General features: G+C 35.0%; 1 protein-coding gene across 3 annotated transcripts in view; it reads right to left on the bottom strand.

The window, feature by feature from the left end:
• LOC108740131 (LHFPL tetraspan subfamily member 6 protein-like) overlaps positions 1-17978 on the bottom strand; it is a 216889-nt gene that overhangs the window by 98572 nt on the left and 100339 nt on the right. The gene's annotated exons all lie outside the window — the stretch shown is intronic.

Raw genomic sequence — 17978 nt, 5'->3', positions numbered from 1 at the left:
GTAGCGATGTGACCTTCAGTTTGACCGGCGCAAAGTAGAAAAGAACAGCACTAGGCCAGAAAAGGAAGGAGACAACTCTCGGCCAAACTTTTAACTGGTCAGGAGCGTATAATTCGTACAGTTTATCCACTACAATTGTATTGCTCAAATGTGCTGTTATTGGTACCATTAACTACTGAAAATATCAACGAGATGTTTATTTATATTTGAAGATATATTAAAGGCTTTCGCTTAGGCTTGTTTTCTACTCGCACTACTATTCATAATTGAACAAAACTTTTGGCAGGTACTGTATGAAAAAGTATGTTTAATGAACAAGGGTCGACAGTATAATGAGCTTTTTTCTCCCTACCTATGATTTTGCCAGCGCGCATCCAAGACATTGGAAGGGGCACTTCGCTAGAGAAAGTAAATGAAGTATACCTATGCTATCATTTATTGCGGAGGTCTGTATATGTATCTATAAATAACGGGAAATTCCATCGTTTATTGCCTTACCCGATAATGGCTTTAACATTGTCCAAGTATCAACATGCATATGTTCGTATGTGTATAGGTACTATGTACTTGCAGTTTGTAGTGTAGTGTTTGGACCTATAATCGGCTATTATATTAATTATTCACTTTCGGTCAAGTTAGGTATGTACCGCTTGTATTAAACTTTATACGTATATATAATTGTATACCTATGTTGCGAATTACCTCAAGTTAATGAGGTAAAACTGTTCGTTGCGTTGTCACTGCCTCCCTGGGAATCGAACCCGAAAAACTTTCTTAAAGTATTGATATTAATAAAAGAAGTACCTAAATACAATAGATTAATATTGAATTCGCCTGTGTTTAAGTTTCGTCGATAAATTCGCCATATTCATTAGGTCAAGAGTACTGGAAATGTCTTTTTCGCTTTATATCATCGTTGGAGCATCAAGTCTCTCATTTTTAATGTCGAATTTTTAACTATTTTAAGTAAATTAAATTTTTTTTCGTTTGACACCACCTAAAAGCTTGCTGTAAATGTTAGCTAACAAAGACGAAAACCTTCCCAAACAGCTATAACTTCATGATGCCTTACATAGAAGAGTATATATCAAATAATATTTCTAACATCATAAGAAGCAGAAAATACCACAAATGGCACGGTAAACGCCACCTGTAGTACAATGCTACCTTTTAGGATTACGTATGCTCCAACAAGGTCCATTTAAATATATCGATATCTAACTGTTGAAACATATATTTAAATGGACCTTGTTGGAGCATTCGTTTATTAAGTTTAGAATAAAGTACATTTTCCTGTTGCTTTATAGAAATTAGGGAGTCTCTGATTCTATTAATAATGTTTATATGTCTACAATGTTCAAGTATTTCTTTCCTCTTTATCCCGTTTTTACAAAGCGCTTATAGTAACTGCCTTACTTTGGGGTATTTCACCCGAAATATTGAACAGAAGTTCGATTTCTTGATGATACTGTAAGGGTAACCCGAGATAAAAATGTTTAGTCTCTGAAAGCGAGACTCGAGTCTCCGTTTCTCATCGAGTCTCTCTGGTGTCGTTGAGAGAGACTGTCAGACTGTCGAGAGACTGTCAAAAAACTGTTTAGCATCTCTGAACGAGAGACTCGAGTGGCTCATACACGGATCCTTATTTCGTATCCAGTCTTTGAACCAGAGACTCGAATTTCTGAACGAGAGACTTGAATCTCTCAATAAGTGATGTCTCGATGACATGGTCAAAATTTTCTAAGTTCAACATATTTCAGAGGTCCCAGTCTTTCTACGAGAGACTCGAGTCTCTCAATTTTTCAGTTTCATTTATTCAGTCTCTCTGTGAGAGACTGGAATCTCTGAATTAACAATTTTATCATTCGAGTCTCTCATACGGAGACTGTGAGAGATCCATAGAAACACCTAGGCAATAACTGAGAGACTGTGAAAGACTGTGAGAGACGCTCTCAGAGACGCTGAAAGACTGAGAGACTGGAGAGAGACTGAAAATTTTTGTCTAGGGAATGTGTGCTACCTGCGAGAGTTCAGTAAACACCGAACTAAGGGCCGATATTAGTTTTATGGTCCCTATTCCTTCTTGTAATCTTATTACAGCCCGTATACAAGAATGCAAATTATGAAGGAAGTCTATTTAAAGCATATTTCCTAATTCATAACACAAGTTGAATAAGCTAACCGAGCAGATATTAGGGAGGGGGCAAATCCTTTCGGGGGAGGAGGGCTAGGGCTTTGCCGGGTACTGCTGGATATTGATTAGAATAAAAGTAGATGTTAAAAAATGTTGAAGCATTATTACCCTTCACATGCGACTAATTCTGAAAATCGTAATTTTGTTTACAAATTCGTTTTTGAGAGATGGCTGTCTTATACCCGCTTCTCGAAGAAAAATCCTGAATGCGCTCATGTTCATAGAAGCCGGTATTTCTTAATAAGCTTCTGTTTGAACATTACGCCAATGCGAGATTTCTAAAGTTTTCTTAACTGTGAATTTGGAGCTTATCGTTAGTTTGAAGCGTTCGAAGCGACGATATTACAGCCGTCAAGCAAATTAATTAATAATAATGCTCGTTTCAGTCGCGTTTACAAACTTTAGAATAAAATTAAAATTCTGATTACTAAGCTGCTGCGAATTTTAAAGACATGGTAAGTTATGAGAAACTTTAGGCATGGCAATTAAAACAGTTTTGATTTTCAGTCTTTGTGGAGCTCATTCTGCCGGCATTAAATTATTATTTGAAGGCGAACGAAAACAAAGAGTTACTATTTCATGACTGAAAACACTATTGTTGCATTGTATACATAACTTTGTTTTCAAATCAGTAGTATAACATAAGTACATCTAAATTGAATGTAGAAATATTTTAATCCAGCACGTATACTTCGTTTACTTTCTGTCGCTAGAGAAAGTAAACGAAGTATACCTACCATTCGTAGCTCAGTCAAAGAAGTAAGATGATCTCATTTTTCTGTTACGACGTAACTTTATTTTTGGTAAAATAGTAAAAAAAATACACTGATTCTGAATTTCGTTATAGTCGCCTGAGATGTTGAGGCAAGATTTCTTAATTTAACAATTCATCATCATAATATGGTCCTTAGTATTAAGTTGGACATGCACCTCCACCCTTTCCTACCTGAGCTAATCTTCGTATAATATAGGGATGTTAAAAAAGTTTTAGTCGTAGATAGTAACTTCCTTATATTGGAAGACAGGAAATAAAATTCTGCACATGATGAGCCGATAAAAAATATAGCAGTCCATTAAAAAAATAGTTATGCCAGTTTGAAACAATGTATTTTGGAAGTGATAGATTTCAATGAATTTGAAAAGAACATGTGTGCGTTAATAGTGGCAATAGTAGGCCATTTCTTCTACAAGCTATGTGTGAAAATAACACATCTCTGTTGCTTTCGTTTCGGAGATATTCAAGATGGCGCAGAGCAGTGCAACCGCCTATTCATTGATTTAGTATGAATTTTATGGAAATTGGTGCATTTTAGACATAATATATAGTTAACAAAGTGATATTTAAATTTAACGAGAAATTCAAAAATGCAATAATAAATGGGGCATTCTACTTGAATAAATGAAGTTAGGTTGCCTGCAGGAAAAATGCGACATTTTGTATAATCGAAAATAATTTTAGCATATGAAGATACTTATATGGTACCACTTTTATAAGAAACTTTTTTTGATATCTTCAGCTAGAAAGCAGTTATTGAAGAAATCCACTTTCTTGGGACTCCCTGTAGGTATATGTAAGTTACAGCCCTACAGCCCGTCTGAGGGTGTGTAGAAGTAATTTCATTTCATCACAATCTTTTGAACATTCATTGTAACACGATAAAACCTCGTTTATAAAGAAAATCGAAGATGTAGAGTACGTATATGTAGCACTTATAGTTTGCCAGACCGTCTGAGGAGGTGTAGGGGTGAGAGAAAATGAAAATTTTGATTTATTTGTACCCCCCTCACACGGCCTGATAAACTATAACTGCTAAATGTATGTATTCTACATCTTCTCTATAAGCGAAATTACAAAGAAATCAAAATTGTAATTTTCCTTCACCCCTGCACCCCCTTAGACAGCCTGACAACAAACTATAAGAGGTACATGTAGTCGCTTCGAACAGTTAATGAGGCAAGTTAATGTTATTTAATTATACGTTAAGTTTCATTAAATAATTGTTATGACCCGCAGGGTAATATTTGTTTTGTATTTTTTTGCTAATTTACTGTTTATTTGTTATATTACATTCTTTTAACGTTTAAATATTGTTCTATAAACTAATTAGTAATATAACATCAATTTTATTAGTGTAGGTCAGTCACAGTTGTTAAAATAATGTTACCTGATACGTATTTACGGGTTTGAACCATATCGCTGCTGTAGGGATGAAATCTTCGATTTTAAAGAAGACAATTCATCAAAAAAATACATTGGTTTCTCTTAGTGTGGCAATTTTTAAGGGAACAGTTGCTACATCCTTATCATTTTTAAAGATTGCAAGCTTTGAAACTGATTCTCAGCCGCGAATGGATTTGTGTCGGTGGTTTCGAAAGAAAAGTACTGTACATCCTAATTTATTCCATATGATGTTGTTTATAGACATTTTTTTTCCCGCGGGACGGAATTTTAAATAATAATAATAATCACTATTGGTGCGACGAAAATTCGTATAGTACGACATAACAATTTCCTTCGTGATTTCAAGAGCTGTTTTCGGAAAATTTGTGGCCCGAAATTTTTGGAGACTTATTTGACTTTTTTGGTAAGTTTACTTACATCACCTGCAAAAAGGTAACGCACATTGACAATACCTCAATGGTGGTGTAGAAATTTACCTTAATAAATTTACAAAATTACGATTATCCAGATGATGACTAATATTTACGTAATCTACATTATTTTTTTCTTTCTGTTGTGTGTTTGTACATTCACGTAGTGCTGTCTGTAACGTACTTATTTAATTTATTTAATGGCGTTCGGTAATCGACAATGTTTACAATTTCGATTCATGTACCCGCAGAGTTATTATTATACATTCGGGAATGCAGGCTTCGAATTGTAAATTACTCTGATTTTCTTAAAAAAATATGCCGTTAACAACGCTGCTGAACTCATCCTGTGATTGTCCATTGCATCTAGTTTACGCCCTTCCAAGCTTGGCACTTATTTCTGTTACACCGTGTATATGTATAAGGGGATAAACTAACTGACTGATATATCAGCACACAGCCCAAACTCCTGGATCTAGAGACTTCATATGATACAACATAGGTGAGCACTAAGAAAGATTTTTTTAACAACTTAGGGGGATTGTAGGAATGAGAAGAGGGTTCAAATCATAATTTAAAACAAACTATTGAGTTAGAAAGCTTGAAATGTTGCATAAATGTTCGTTAAACAACGGTTTTATTTACTACAAAATACGACACCTAAAGTGTAAAATGAAGTTCAAATGCAAATTAAAGTTTTGTGTTGATAATACCAATAATCAAAGTGGGCGAAACACGTGTCTGTCCTTCCTTTCCGTTCTTTAGTGTCAAGTAAGAGTCAAGTCAAGTGTCAAGACGTCGATCTTGAACTCATAGCATTCGTAGCGCTTTCCACCATTGCATAAAATTTTCTGGATGGTTTTCATATGTCACTAGATATGAAGATTGGACTCCTTATCGATGGTCTTCATGCGTAAGACCAGCTAAATTGTGTCCGGTAGTCTGCTGTGCAGTAAAGCAGTGCACATCCGATTCGATGAGTAGACAAGGAGATTTGGTCTACCTTTTGTGTTTGACAACTGAAAATACTGAGTTAGTGTGCAGTTGTTCAATGCGTAAGCGACCGAGCGGCATGGCCTAGAGGTTTAGACCATTGCTTCGAATTCGGGAGGACGCCGGTTCGATTCCGGGTCCGTCTTCCTTGGTTCAAGTTTTCCTGTGGTTTCCTTGGAACGCTTAGGTAAATGCTGAGGCAGTACCTAATATTCAACAAATAATCTTTCATTCTCTTCTGTCTTCATTTCGTCTGTTTCATCTTTCTCACCCGAACTACCACCCACCTATCCCACGATTCCTGAAAGCAGGCTGAAGAGGGCCTTCTGTCCTACCTTTTGATGTAGTCCGGAAGGACTGCCCGCCCACCAGAATTACTGGCGGGTGGGAATGAAACACCCAAAAGTTTATTCATTTTCAACGTGTAAGAGCCGTTTCGTTTCATATTCTTTATTAGTGCTCTATTCGCCTCGTCGATTAAGTTATTGCTCCTGTCTCTAGTCTTTATGCTTACCTTTTATGGAGTTTTAGTTTTACCAATTTATTTTTTCAATTCGACAATGTTTTCGATCTGCTGGATCATTTTCAGGGATATAATGATTTAAATGATCTCGCAGTTTGAAATAATCGTCAAGCTGACAGAATTATTTGGCGAAAGTACTTCATTTCTATTCAGTACGCTCAAACAGAGTGCACCACTTTATGTTTAAATTTTCATAAAGAAAGTACTTCATTCAATAAGAACGTTAACAGTAGTTGAACAAAAGCAAATCTGCGAGAAACAAAGTAATGTTAGTTCAAATCTGTACAAAATGGCTCAGAAGCAATTACTAACTTGACTGTCTTCTCTGCTCTATTTGCAAATAACACAGAAATTAATATCCCATCCGAGCAACAGCACCACCTATTCGCCCACCAAGCCACGCCGACAATAAAGGCGACGCTACGCTAAAGAAATTAGCGATTTGCATGTAGTAATGAAGCGTTAGTTGGTTAGTGTGCATCGTTTGCCTGCAAACTGCAATATATCAAGGAGCATGAAATTGTACCTGCATTAAAACACTATAAACCTAACTGATGTACACACACAAACGTAAAATACTTCTTTGGTTTGAAGTCAGTTTTAGATTAAGTTTGAATACCATGGAATTAGCAGCATGGTTTATTATTACTACTAGCAATTTAAAAAAATTTGGACGGATGGTTATAAATCGCTAATTGATGAAGCATAGCAGTCACATTAGTCTATTTGTGACATTATGAATAATTTTATAATCTATGCTTCAAACGTCAAATATTAAATACTTAAATAAAGTCATTACAATTATGCAACCAACTGTACTCCGAATATACACATTTAAACCAACCACTTCTTTACAATTGCTTAGTTCCAATTCGAATACGTCAAAATTGGCGATTTTCAATTAGAGATTCTAATTAAATGAAACGTAGACACAGTATTAATTAAATAAGCATTTTCTTTAGGGAGTATACAAAGTGACTGATCTAATAGCTAAGAATTGAAGCTTGAATTTAAGCCTACAAAAATTTTAAATGTCTCGATAAAACTGTCTAAAAGATAAGCTCCTTGTTACAAGTTTTTAAGGAACGAATGGAGATAGCTCTGAGGCTTGCTATAGGTACCTACAACCCAAAAGCATCTATTTAATGAAAGTACTTTTAATTGTGCCATTTTCGGTTCTACCAGCGCGTCATTACCTTCTTATTTTAAAGATGATTATCTCGGAAATCAGAAGAGTTAGATTTACGAGTGAATGTAAAGACTACATGGCTTTAATTTCATTTCTATAAATGTTTTCTAAATTTTGAAATCTACAATTCTATATTTACCTATTTAGAAGGGTGACTATATAAAAACCTCAAAAAGTATTTTTTTCAGGTGTCATCATTAAAAAACAAACGGACCACTTGATTTAAATTAACAAAGTAATAGTTATCAAAGAACGTTTGGGTTTTGATGATAATGAAATCTTTTCTGACCTCATCAGCGCACCATAAAAGCTCCCTACATACTTACGTTATAAGGAAATAAACTTCTTGGTATTAGTTTTGATAAGTTTCTGAAGAACTTACTTAATCAAGTTTATTAATTTGGTTTAAGAGTATATTACGTGCGCGTGCTGCATCATGTATTCAGGTAAACGAGTTGAAATACCTGCCTTATTAAGGCCCTGTCTAACGTTTGAAATATTTCAGTAACAGCAAATATCCACTAGATGGCATACCTGTCTATATTTGCTATCAATAACTTATCTGCTTCCAGCAGGTCCCGAACTGAAAAAGTTTATTCAGTTTTTAATATTATTAAAAACGTTCGCTAATATACACATTTAAGATCATCATCATCATAAGGTCGTCAGTCCTAAGACTGGTTGGACACGTACCTCCACTCTTTTCTATCTTTAGCTAATCTTCGCATTTACTTAAAACTAGAACAACCCATATCTTTAACTATCTGCGAACAGTAATCTAATGTAGGTCTACCTCTACCCCTCGTAACTTCCGTTTCTGCCTCTAATAATGTCTCTGACTAGACCTTCATGCCTAAGAAGGTGTCCTACTAACCTATCTCGCTTATTTCTATAGAGTCCTCTGTTCTCCTAATCTTTCTAATACATCTTCATTTTTAACCTTCTCTATCCACGGTATTCTCATCATTCGACGGTTACACCACATTTCGAACGCTTCTAATCTTTTCTTTTCCGCCGCGCCCACTGTCCATGTTTCGCACCCGTACAGCGCCGTGCTCCAAACATACACCTTTAATAAGCTTTTTCGAATTCCCAATTTAACCGTTCGCGAGCATAAAAGTGACTTCTTTTTATTGAAGGCGACTCGATCCTGCGCTATCCTCTGCTTTATGTCCCTGCTACTCCTTCCGTCCTGACTTATCTGACTTCCTAGATACCTAAAATCAGCTACTGCTTCTAATTCGTCGTCTCCTATCTTTATATTCGCTCTTTCCCTACTTTTTCTTCCCTTGCATACCAGTATTTTTGGTTTTCTTTTATTTGTTTTCATACAGTACTGTTTTGTCAGTACCGCTTCCATTTTATTTGAAGCTACCTCTAACTGTTTCTTACTAGATGATATTGGTATATCATCTGCAAATCTGAGCATACTAATTTTCTGTCCCTGTATATCGACCAATAAATACACACTTGTTTCATGTCTTCCTCCTGTTCTTTAATTTATTTATTGTGAATTAATTATTGAACTGTTTACCCTTGAAGATAATTAACTACAATGATTTAATTTATTTCAGTAATAATGATATCGGCAATTGTCCAGAATTGGGGCACCAGACGAAAATCACTCCAAAACTTTTTTCATTGATTTCCGGCCATTCTACATAATAGAGTTAGATATTAGAAGGTGAGAAGACAGTTTTTTATGACTTCATAAATAAAAAAAAATTATTACATACATACACTACTATATACCCTACTAGCGACCCGCCTCAACTTCGCAAGGGTGCAATGCTGATACTAAATACATTTTTTTTTGTTTAGATTATTCTTGAGGAGGGGAAATCTTCAAAAGATACCCCCTCCACACACTAAATATACTACAGAATGTCTTTATATACAACATTCACAGCTTTTTTGTCATTAGACAATACAAACCGGCCTACCTGCCGGTAGCCGGTACCTCCACAACCGCTATGTCCCTACATTTTAAATCTGTAATATCTTCGAAAATATTAATTTAAATTACATGCTATATTGATCTATATTAAATGCACAATGTATTTAAGGTACTTAATTGGATAAGAATTAATGCTGTGTTGCTTAAAATCCCTTCGTAAATGAGCCATTATTTCTCATAAAAAGTAAAGGATAAAAAATGATTATTGTGACTTATCCCTAAGAGATAGACGTATAACATCCCTGACTTTTTTGTAGACCTTTTTAAGATGTACAATACTGTAGTACATCATTTTGATGTATCTCGTAGGGTCAGCCAGCGTTTGCAGTGTAAGCGCAAAAAATGTGTTTATTTACGACATCACATTAGAAACCTCTAAAATTATCAGTGTTTCCCTACTATATTATGCATGTATTATACATATAAACCTTCCTCTTGAATCANACGTACGATGTACGATATCATATTATTATCGTACGCAGATTGTACGATAATTTTCATGCATTCAAAATTTATTTTATTCTTACCCTCTCAGACAATATCACGAAGACTTTTTTTTATTCGCGAATATTTTTTTTTCTTTTTGCTCACAGCGCTATAAACATTTTTGTTATACGCAGTGTTAAATTTAGAAGAACGTGCCTGCAACAAAAGAACGTTATCATGCTAGTATGTAGGTTTTTCCTCGGCAGGTAACATCCCTTCGTGTTGGTCACCAGATGGGTCGATGGTCTTCCCATCCACAATTTTGTGATTGTAGTCATGCAGTCACTAACCATAGCCTAAGGTCAAAAACACCCCACTAACATACCTCCACCCCCTATATGTTGTTATATTTAAAGTATTCTTCTATCTATTACTGATTTTTAATTTAAAGGGTGGGGGTAGTCTAGGTCTGTCTCAAATGTAAAAAATATAGTTAAAAAAGATTGTAAATAGTTTATAAGTACAAATTAGTTACGAAGCATTTGCAGAAATATTGATATCAGGATTAATACGAGTAATTTATTAATTATAGTGATTATTTTGAAAAGTACGATAATTTTGCCTCGCTTCAGGTTGTGAACACTGGAGGGTGATATCTACGAGCGGGTGGCATTAGACGAAGCAGGGGGATGACGGATCCCAGCCATTGTTGCTTTAGTCACCGTCCGGCTTTCTTTTTGGATGTGAATGCGTAATGTTGGAAGTTGGGCGCAAAAAGTAAAAAACATCACTCCACTGAATTTTGGTTTAAAAATTACAAATTCCATCGTACGGTCATCAAGTAAGTGTATTTTGATTTCAACATGATTAATGTTAATGAAAAATAATAAATAAATTATTTTCAATTGACTTTCAGTTATTTAACATATTAAATGTAATTCGTGGAAGAAGTCACTTAAGTCAAAATACTCGGGGTCGAATGAGCCATGTTCAAGTGACACCTAATATGTAATCACGCTAAGCATGAGTATTTCTACATTAATGTTCTTTTCATTTTAGAGTGCGAACTTACAACAGAAGAATGGAACGTGCAAGCATCAATAAATAATATTTGATAGAACGAGCTCTAGATGAAGTCATCAATGGTAGAAGCATCCGTGAAGCGGCTAAAGAAAGTAAATAATTGAATCAGTTTTCTTAAATTAGAAATTTATTTAAGTTTCTTTAGTTTCCATGAGGAATTTCAGAAATTTTATTTTTGTTCCTATGCTTCATATGTTTTAATGTGCAAAGATTTGTAAAACCCATTGGCTCAAGTGACCCCGTTGGGTGGTTCAATAGACCCCGCCTGTTGGATTTAATGAGTCAAATGACTTTTTTCATTATTAGGTAAATTTAGTATAGTAAACAACGGATTTACCAAAATTTTTTGATCTCAATATGCGGTCAAATAAATAAACGACTGATCAAGTGACGCCACTCTGCCTTACTAGGAAATGTATAAAACTACTGCTTTCTGTGAATAAAATACTCTAACATATCAACAGGGGTATAAACTCCATTATGTCATAAATCTACCTAACCAAACAATGACGTCACTAATGCAGGTAATTATCCAGAATTGGGGCAATTTTGAAAAATTATTATCCAATTTTTTTTTTATTATGAAGTCATAAAAAACTCCCCCACCTTCTAATATCTAATTCTATTATGCAGAATGACCGGAAATCGATGAAAAAATTTTTGGAGCGATTTTGATCTGGAGCCCCAATTCTGGAAATTGTATGAAATTCCGATATTGTACCAGGAAATGTATAAAACTAATGCTTTCTGTGAATAAAATACTCTAACATATCAACAGGGGTATAAACTCCATTATGTCATAAATCTACCTAACCAAACAATGACGTCACTAATGCAGGTAATTATCCAGAATTGGGGCAATTTTGAAAAATTATTATCCAATTTTTTTTTATTATGAAGTCATAAAAAACTCCCCCACCTTCTAATATCTAATTCTATTATGCAGAATGACCGGAAATCGATGAAAAAATTTTTGAAGCGATTTTGATCTGGAGCCCCAATTCTGGACAATTGCCATGATATGATTTACATAATACGTAATTATTATAGAAAGAAACAGTAAAGGGATAGCGTTGATAAATTGTAAACAAATGTTTTGAGTTTTCGTTGCATTTTGTATGATTTGTGGCCGTTTTTATATGAAGCAGATTAAATTGGTGCACCGTAATTAATCATAGCATATCTGCGATGCCTGGGGAATTATTCTGAATAATTAATGCGGGCCGAAAGTGGTTCTCGGTTATGAAGTTCTCACTTGGTGCGCTCTCGACTGGCATACCAAACAGGCAGTTTACTACGTTATGCCGGATACGCTTTTCGGTAAAGGGAGGAACGTTGCGAAGCTCTTTCAAAAGACCGGGTGCTATAAAAATCCAGTAATATTATAAAAGGGCGAAGTCAGCCGGCTTGTTTGAACTACTTATAACACAGTTCCATCAAAGTTTTAAAAGAACTTCCGCTGCTTTTTGAATGTAAATCGTGCCTCCACTTTTTTGGAGAATTTAACAGGTAATTGTGACTAATTTTGCAGGTGTTTAAAATTTTCGAACTTCATAATTATTGGAAAATGATGTAGTATACTTAAAACAGTTTTAATTGGAAAATTCTAAATTTTGCACGATGTGGTTTGGACGTAAAAAACTATTAATTCCAAATGCTTCAATTCATTAATTTATTTACACTGCAGTGCCCTTTATAATTTTTGCTGTACCCACAAGACTATATTCAGATTTCTTTTCAAATGTTTCGCTTCCATTGTTTGGAAATTAGAGGGGGCATGACTTTCCAATGTTTTTAAAAGGTTAAAATGGGAAGGTTGTACAACCTTTTCGTTACATCTTTGACGATCATTTCATGGGGACCGCACTCAAAAGGAGGAAGACTTAAATAAGGCCTGGCCAAGCCAAAAGGTTTCACGGACTACTAGGATGACGCGTAACTTTAGTCCCCGTATACACTACACGAATTTTCGCCGTGTGTTCATCCGGAAAGCAAATTAATAACTGCATTACTAACAAAGAGGATAAAGGGTGGAGCGTAGGAGGCGGAGGTGAAAAATAGAAATAAAAAAATGATTTACTCAAAACATCTTTGTCGTTTTAATTATGGGGACAGTGTCACAATGCGAAATGCTCCTCTGGTATTTTTTCACGTAAAAATTTCACAAAATACGTGCGGGCGTGTGAGATATTGTCCTGCAACCTTTTTTAATGAACATAGAGACTTTAATTTGATACATGATACTTACATGTAGCTACCAATACTACCTTTACAAAGATTATCTTCGGACTGTCATTAATGATATTGATAAAAATAGCAAAAATGTGTTATGATAACTTACAATCTGTATTAAGCAAGTAAATTTTAAGGAACTCTGGACTACCCACTTCACCTCCTTTTTTTACACGCCTTAACATAAAACAGGAAAAATGAAGAGAAAACTACATTTTTAACTTTAGGAAAAGAAATTAAGAAATTCCTTTGTTCATGTACGAAATACTTCATTAGCAGTAAATACTCACTTGATGGCTATATACTTGGAAATTCTTTCGTTTGTGATCATGGCTAAGGGTGTCAATCATTCAAAAACATTAGGGTTAAAACTAAATTTAATATTGTGGTTAGCTCTGTATGCAGTTGAAGTTTTATCCACTGACATCCGTGGGCACCATCATGCTTTCTTCCGAGCTCTGGTTAGATTATACCAAAGAGATAAAGGAATACATGGCAGAACAAATCTTTTGAGTGTATTGTTTATGCCCCTGTATATTACTTTCTTGTCTTTTAATGTAAATTGTAGAATATAGGGTTACCGGACAATTGAAAGCTTGAGCGTATGAGACTGTAATTCCTTCTATCTACTGAGATACACGTGAAAAAGTAATTATCATTTTTGCAGTATAGAAATGCTAAATGTTAGATCGTGAATAAATTCTACCATGCCTATCATGTACGTAACAACGCCTCTGCCAGATATGGTGCTACGACCTAATCTATATGTATGGCACGTAAATTCAATTAGTTGTCGTGCAAGCTCTTGGTCAGTAATTTACCGAAACTACCCTATATGGATATCTCGATCTCGATCATATGCGACCTTATCAATCCAAGGAAAAAGACTAAGTCTTTAATATTTAACCAGGAATACTACTTTGTGTGTCGAAACGAGTTTTAGATTTTTAAACGTTTTAATGTGAAATTTTGGGGTTTAGTATTTTATAAAGAACAAAATAACTCTAAAGGGTTGTATGGTGTGTTTACAGTTATACGTATATCCTCGTCCTTGTCACATACTGGCGTTAGAAAGGGAGCAAATGAAAGTAAACACTCGCACTCTGATGCAACAGAAGTATCTGTTCATGTGCAACGATGCCTGCATGTACAGTCTACAACTGTGGAAATTATTCATGAAGGATTGTTGGTAGTGAGATATACAACAATTTTTGGAATTATGGACGGGAAGTTTGAGGATATAAGTATATCTCCTGAGTATATTGTTGCTCCAGCTGTCTTACTGTAAAGTAGGCATGCTTTTTTGCTACCTACTGTTACTTAAAAAAGTAATACTTATACTAAAGACTTATGAAAGTGTACCTGAAATATAGGTGAGTTATTGTGTGGGCTGATGGGCCATGGTTTGTTGGGTTGTTTTCCCGACGTTTCATCTACAACTGTGGTGGACATTTTCAAGGGCGATGTCGAAGTCTTTACTGTTGCGAAACGGCGACAAGTGCGTTCGGTGGACAAAACTTTTGGGTATTTCGTTCCCACCAGCATTAGTGGCTGGGAACGAAATACCCAAAAAATGTGCGGGCAGTCCCTGCGGACTACCCGGGAAGGTAGGGCGGAAAGCCTCTTCAGTCTCCCTTCAGGAATCGTGGGAATGGGTGAGTGGTGGTTCGGGTAAGAAAGATGAGACGGACAAAATGCAGACGGAAGACAATTAAAGATTATATGTGGAATATTGAATATTGGAAGATTGAAGTATTGGAAAGATGCGATATCCGGTCTCAACCTGACATCATATGCAACTCGAACAGAAACGGGCTTTCTATATAGCACACAATACACACCACGGCTCCAAAGGAATATTTTATTTTCTTAAAATCACATTAATTTATAATAGGAATATTTTTATGCATTCTCAGTGGATAATAAATAAAGTATTCTACTGACACGGTTATGATTGGGTGGCTTGTGCTGCAACGTTAACCCTGTACTGAATTATTGAGGAAGCGTTATCGATCTCTATCCGTCAATGTTTAATCTTACATTTAGTTTGAATTCTAGTGGATATTGCCTCCCTAAGGAACTCTATGACTAAACACAAAATTCTGTTTTTAGATCTTAATATAAATTTTATTTAAAAGCTACACTGAAATTCGTCTAATATTTCTCACGTAATATATTAACAACTATACCAACACAAAAAGTTTACGAACGACGGATATTATTACCCTAATGCAAGGGTTAGCAAACTTTCGAGAGACAAGTTTGCATGTAGTAATTACTAAATGCTGAACTTCAGTGCTTCTGGATCATCTGAAATATTGATGGTTGAAGCTGAATTGATGGCTGAAACTTGTTATGATAAATTGAATTAAAAGGACTTCGTATCAATAAATTTTTAAAATGTACACATTTTTAAATGGAGACTGCTGATGGTGTAAACAAATCATTAATTTAACAAATACCTAACTAAAACTCAAGGAAAATGAACAAAACGTTCGAAAATTGATAATAATTCGAATTATTTACTTCGGATTTACTTCTATACAACTAGTCGAGTCATTTTAGATTCAAATAGAGCTTCTGTTCTAAAAAATTCGTTACCATCTTTTCTTTATGAGTTTATTTTGGTGTTTTAAAGAAAATATTAAAAATGGAAGACGAAATCACAGTTGCTTAAAAAAATATTCAAGGTCAATGTTCATAAAAAACGTTTTTGCAAATATTACGGCTTCTATGGCTCGGAGGTCAATTAATGTCATTATAAAAATGAAGATAATGGAACTCTCCAAAAAATTAATCCAAACTTTTTACGGACAACGAATGGTTTCTTTGACCTTGAATATTTTTTTTAAGCGACAGTGATTTTGTGTTCCTTTTTAACATTTTTTAATAAATCGATTAAAGAAAATAAGATTGTAACTAATTTTACTCGATTATCAAGAAAAAATTGAAATCAATAGGTTAGCCCCTGCTCCGAGAGAGCTGTACGTCTGCTTAGAATAATAATGTTGATATCTCGCGTTCAGCTCTTATGGTTAGACTTTGAGCCGTAGGAAGCATCATGCATTGCAAAAAAAAACGTTTTTTATAAACTTTGACCTTNAAAAATTGAAATCAATAGGTTAGCCCCTGCTCCGAGAGAGCTGTACGTCTGCTTAGAATAATAATGTTGATATCTCGCGTTCAGCTCTTATGGTTAGACTTTGAGCCGTAGGAAGCATCATGCATTGCAAAAAAAAACGTTTTTTATAAACTTTGACCTTGAATATTTTTTTTAAGCTAGAGTGATTTCGTGTTCCTTTTTTAATATTTTTTAATAAACATTAAAATAAATCTATTAAGAAAAGCAAGATAGTAATTAATTTTTTAGAACATAAAAAGCTAATTTTACTCGATTATCAAGAAAAAATTGAAATCAATAATTTAGCCGCTGCTCCGAGTATGCTATACGCCTGCTCAGAATAATAATGTTGAAATCTCGCACTCAGCATTTATGGTTAGACTCTAAATTTAATTTTAAACATTTGTTTTGTCATTATCATCATAAAGACGTCAGTCCTAAGACTGGTTGCACACGTACCTCCGCTCCTTCTTATCATGAGCTAATCTATGCATTTCCCTAAAACTAGAACATCTCACATCCTTAACTATTTGCGAACAGTAATTTAATCTAGGTCTACCTCTACTCCTCTTAACTCCTTTTTCTGGCTCAATGTCTCTTACTTTTATGTCTGAGATGTCCAACCTATTTCGCCTATTTTTTTATTGACTTCCTTAGAGTCCTCTGTTATCCTATTCTTTCTAANAACTATTCGATACAGTTGAACCGTCACGAAAACTTAAACACGTCCGCACAGCACGACTGTCGGACTGTAAAAAAAAAAATAATATCTCTTTATTTCTAACCTTCTTTATCCACAGCTTTTGCCGGTAACACCACATTTCGAACGCTTCTAACCTTTTCTTTTCCGCCGCGCCCATCGTCTATGTTTCGGACCCGTACAACGCCGCATTCCAAACATACAACTTTAACAATCTTTTTAAAATTTCTAAATTAATTGTTAGCAAGCATAGAAGTGACTTCTTTTTATTAAAGCCGACTCCACCCTGCTCTATCCTTTGCTTTATGAATGATATACTACTCATTCTGTCCTCATTCCGTCCTGACTTTTTATTCCCTTGCATACTTTTTGTTTTACTTTTATCATTACTTGAACGCGTCTTCGATGTAAAAATTTGTAGTCATACATAACTGATTAGAATGATGACTTAATGATATGTGCTTAGTTGTAAGTTGTTTCTCAAGGTATTACTTCTTGTTATGCGTCAGTTTTTTATGTGCAGTAGTGTCATACACAAGGGGTCGAAAGAACACTGGTTGCTGACCACTGCACTAGGGAATATAAAAAAAGAAATTGTGTTGCCAAGAATTTAGCATCGTTTGCTGGACGTTCGAGGGTCCTGATTTTCCGCTGAATTGCCGTTACTGTTGGATTGGCTCTGGCTTTCGAAATAACGACGACATCAAATGATGCTTTTTCACAAGCACTAGAACCACCCAAACATTTATAGATACGAGGGTGGATTGATAAGTTTCCGGCCTGACCATGAAAAACAAGGTTTTTAAAAATTTTTTTTTTTTATTTCTCAACATAATCTCCTCCAAGGCTGATACATTTCTCATAGCGGTGTTCCAGTCTATTAATGCCATCTCTATAGACTGATTCGTCAAGCTCCTCAAAATAACCATTTACAGCTTCGATTACTTCTTCATTGTCCGCAAATCTCT

The sequence above is a fragment of the Agrilus planipennis genome, unplaced genomic scaffold (genome assembly GCF_000699045.2).
Source record: "Agrilus planipennis isolate EAB-ADULT unplaced genomic scaffold, Apla_2.0 scaffold87, whole genome shotgun sequence".
Classification (NCBI taxonomy): domain Eukaryota; kingdom Metazoa; phylum Arthropoda; class Insecta; order Coleoptera; family Buprestidae; genus Agrilus; species Agrilus planipennis.
This window is presented reverse-complemented; position numbering and strand designations above follow the sequence as displayed.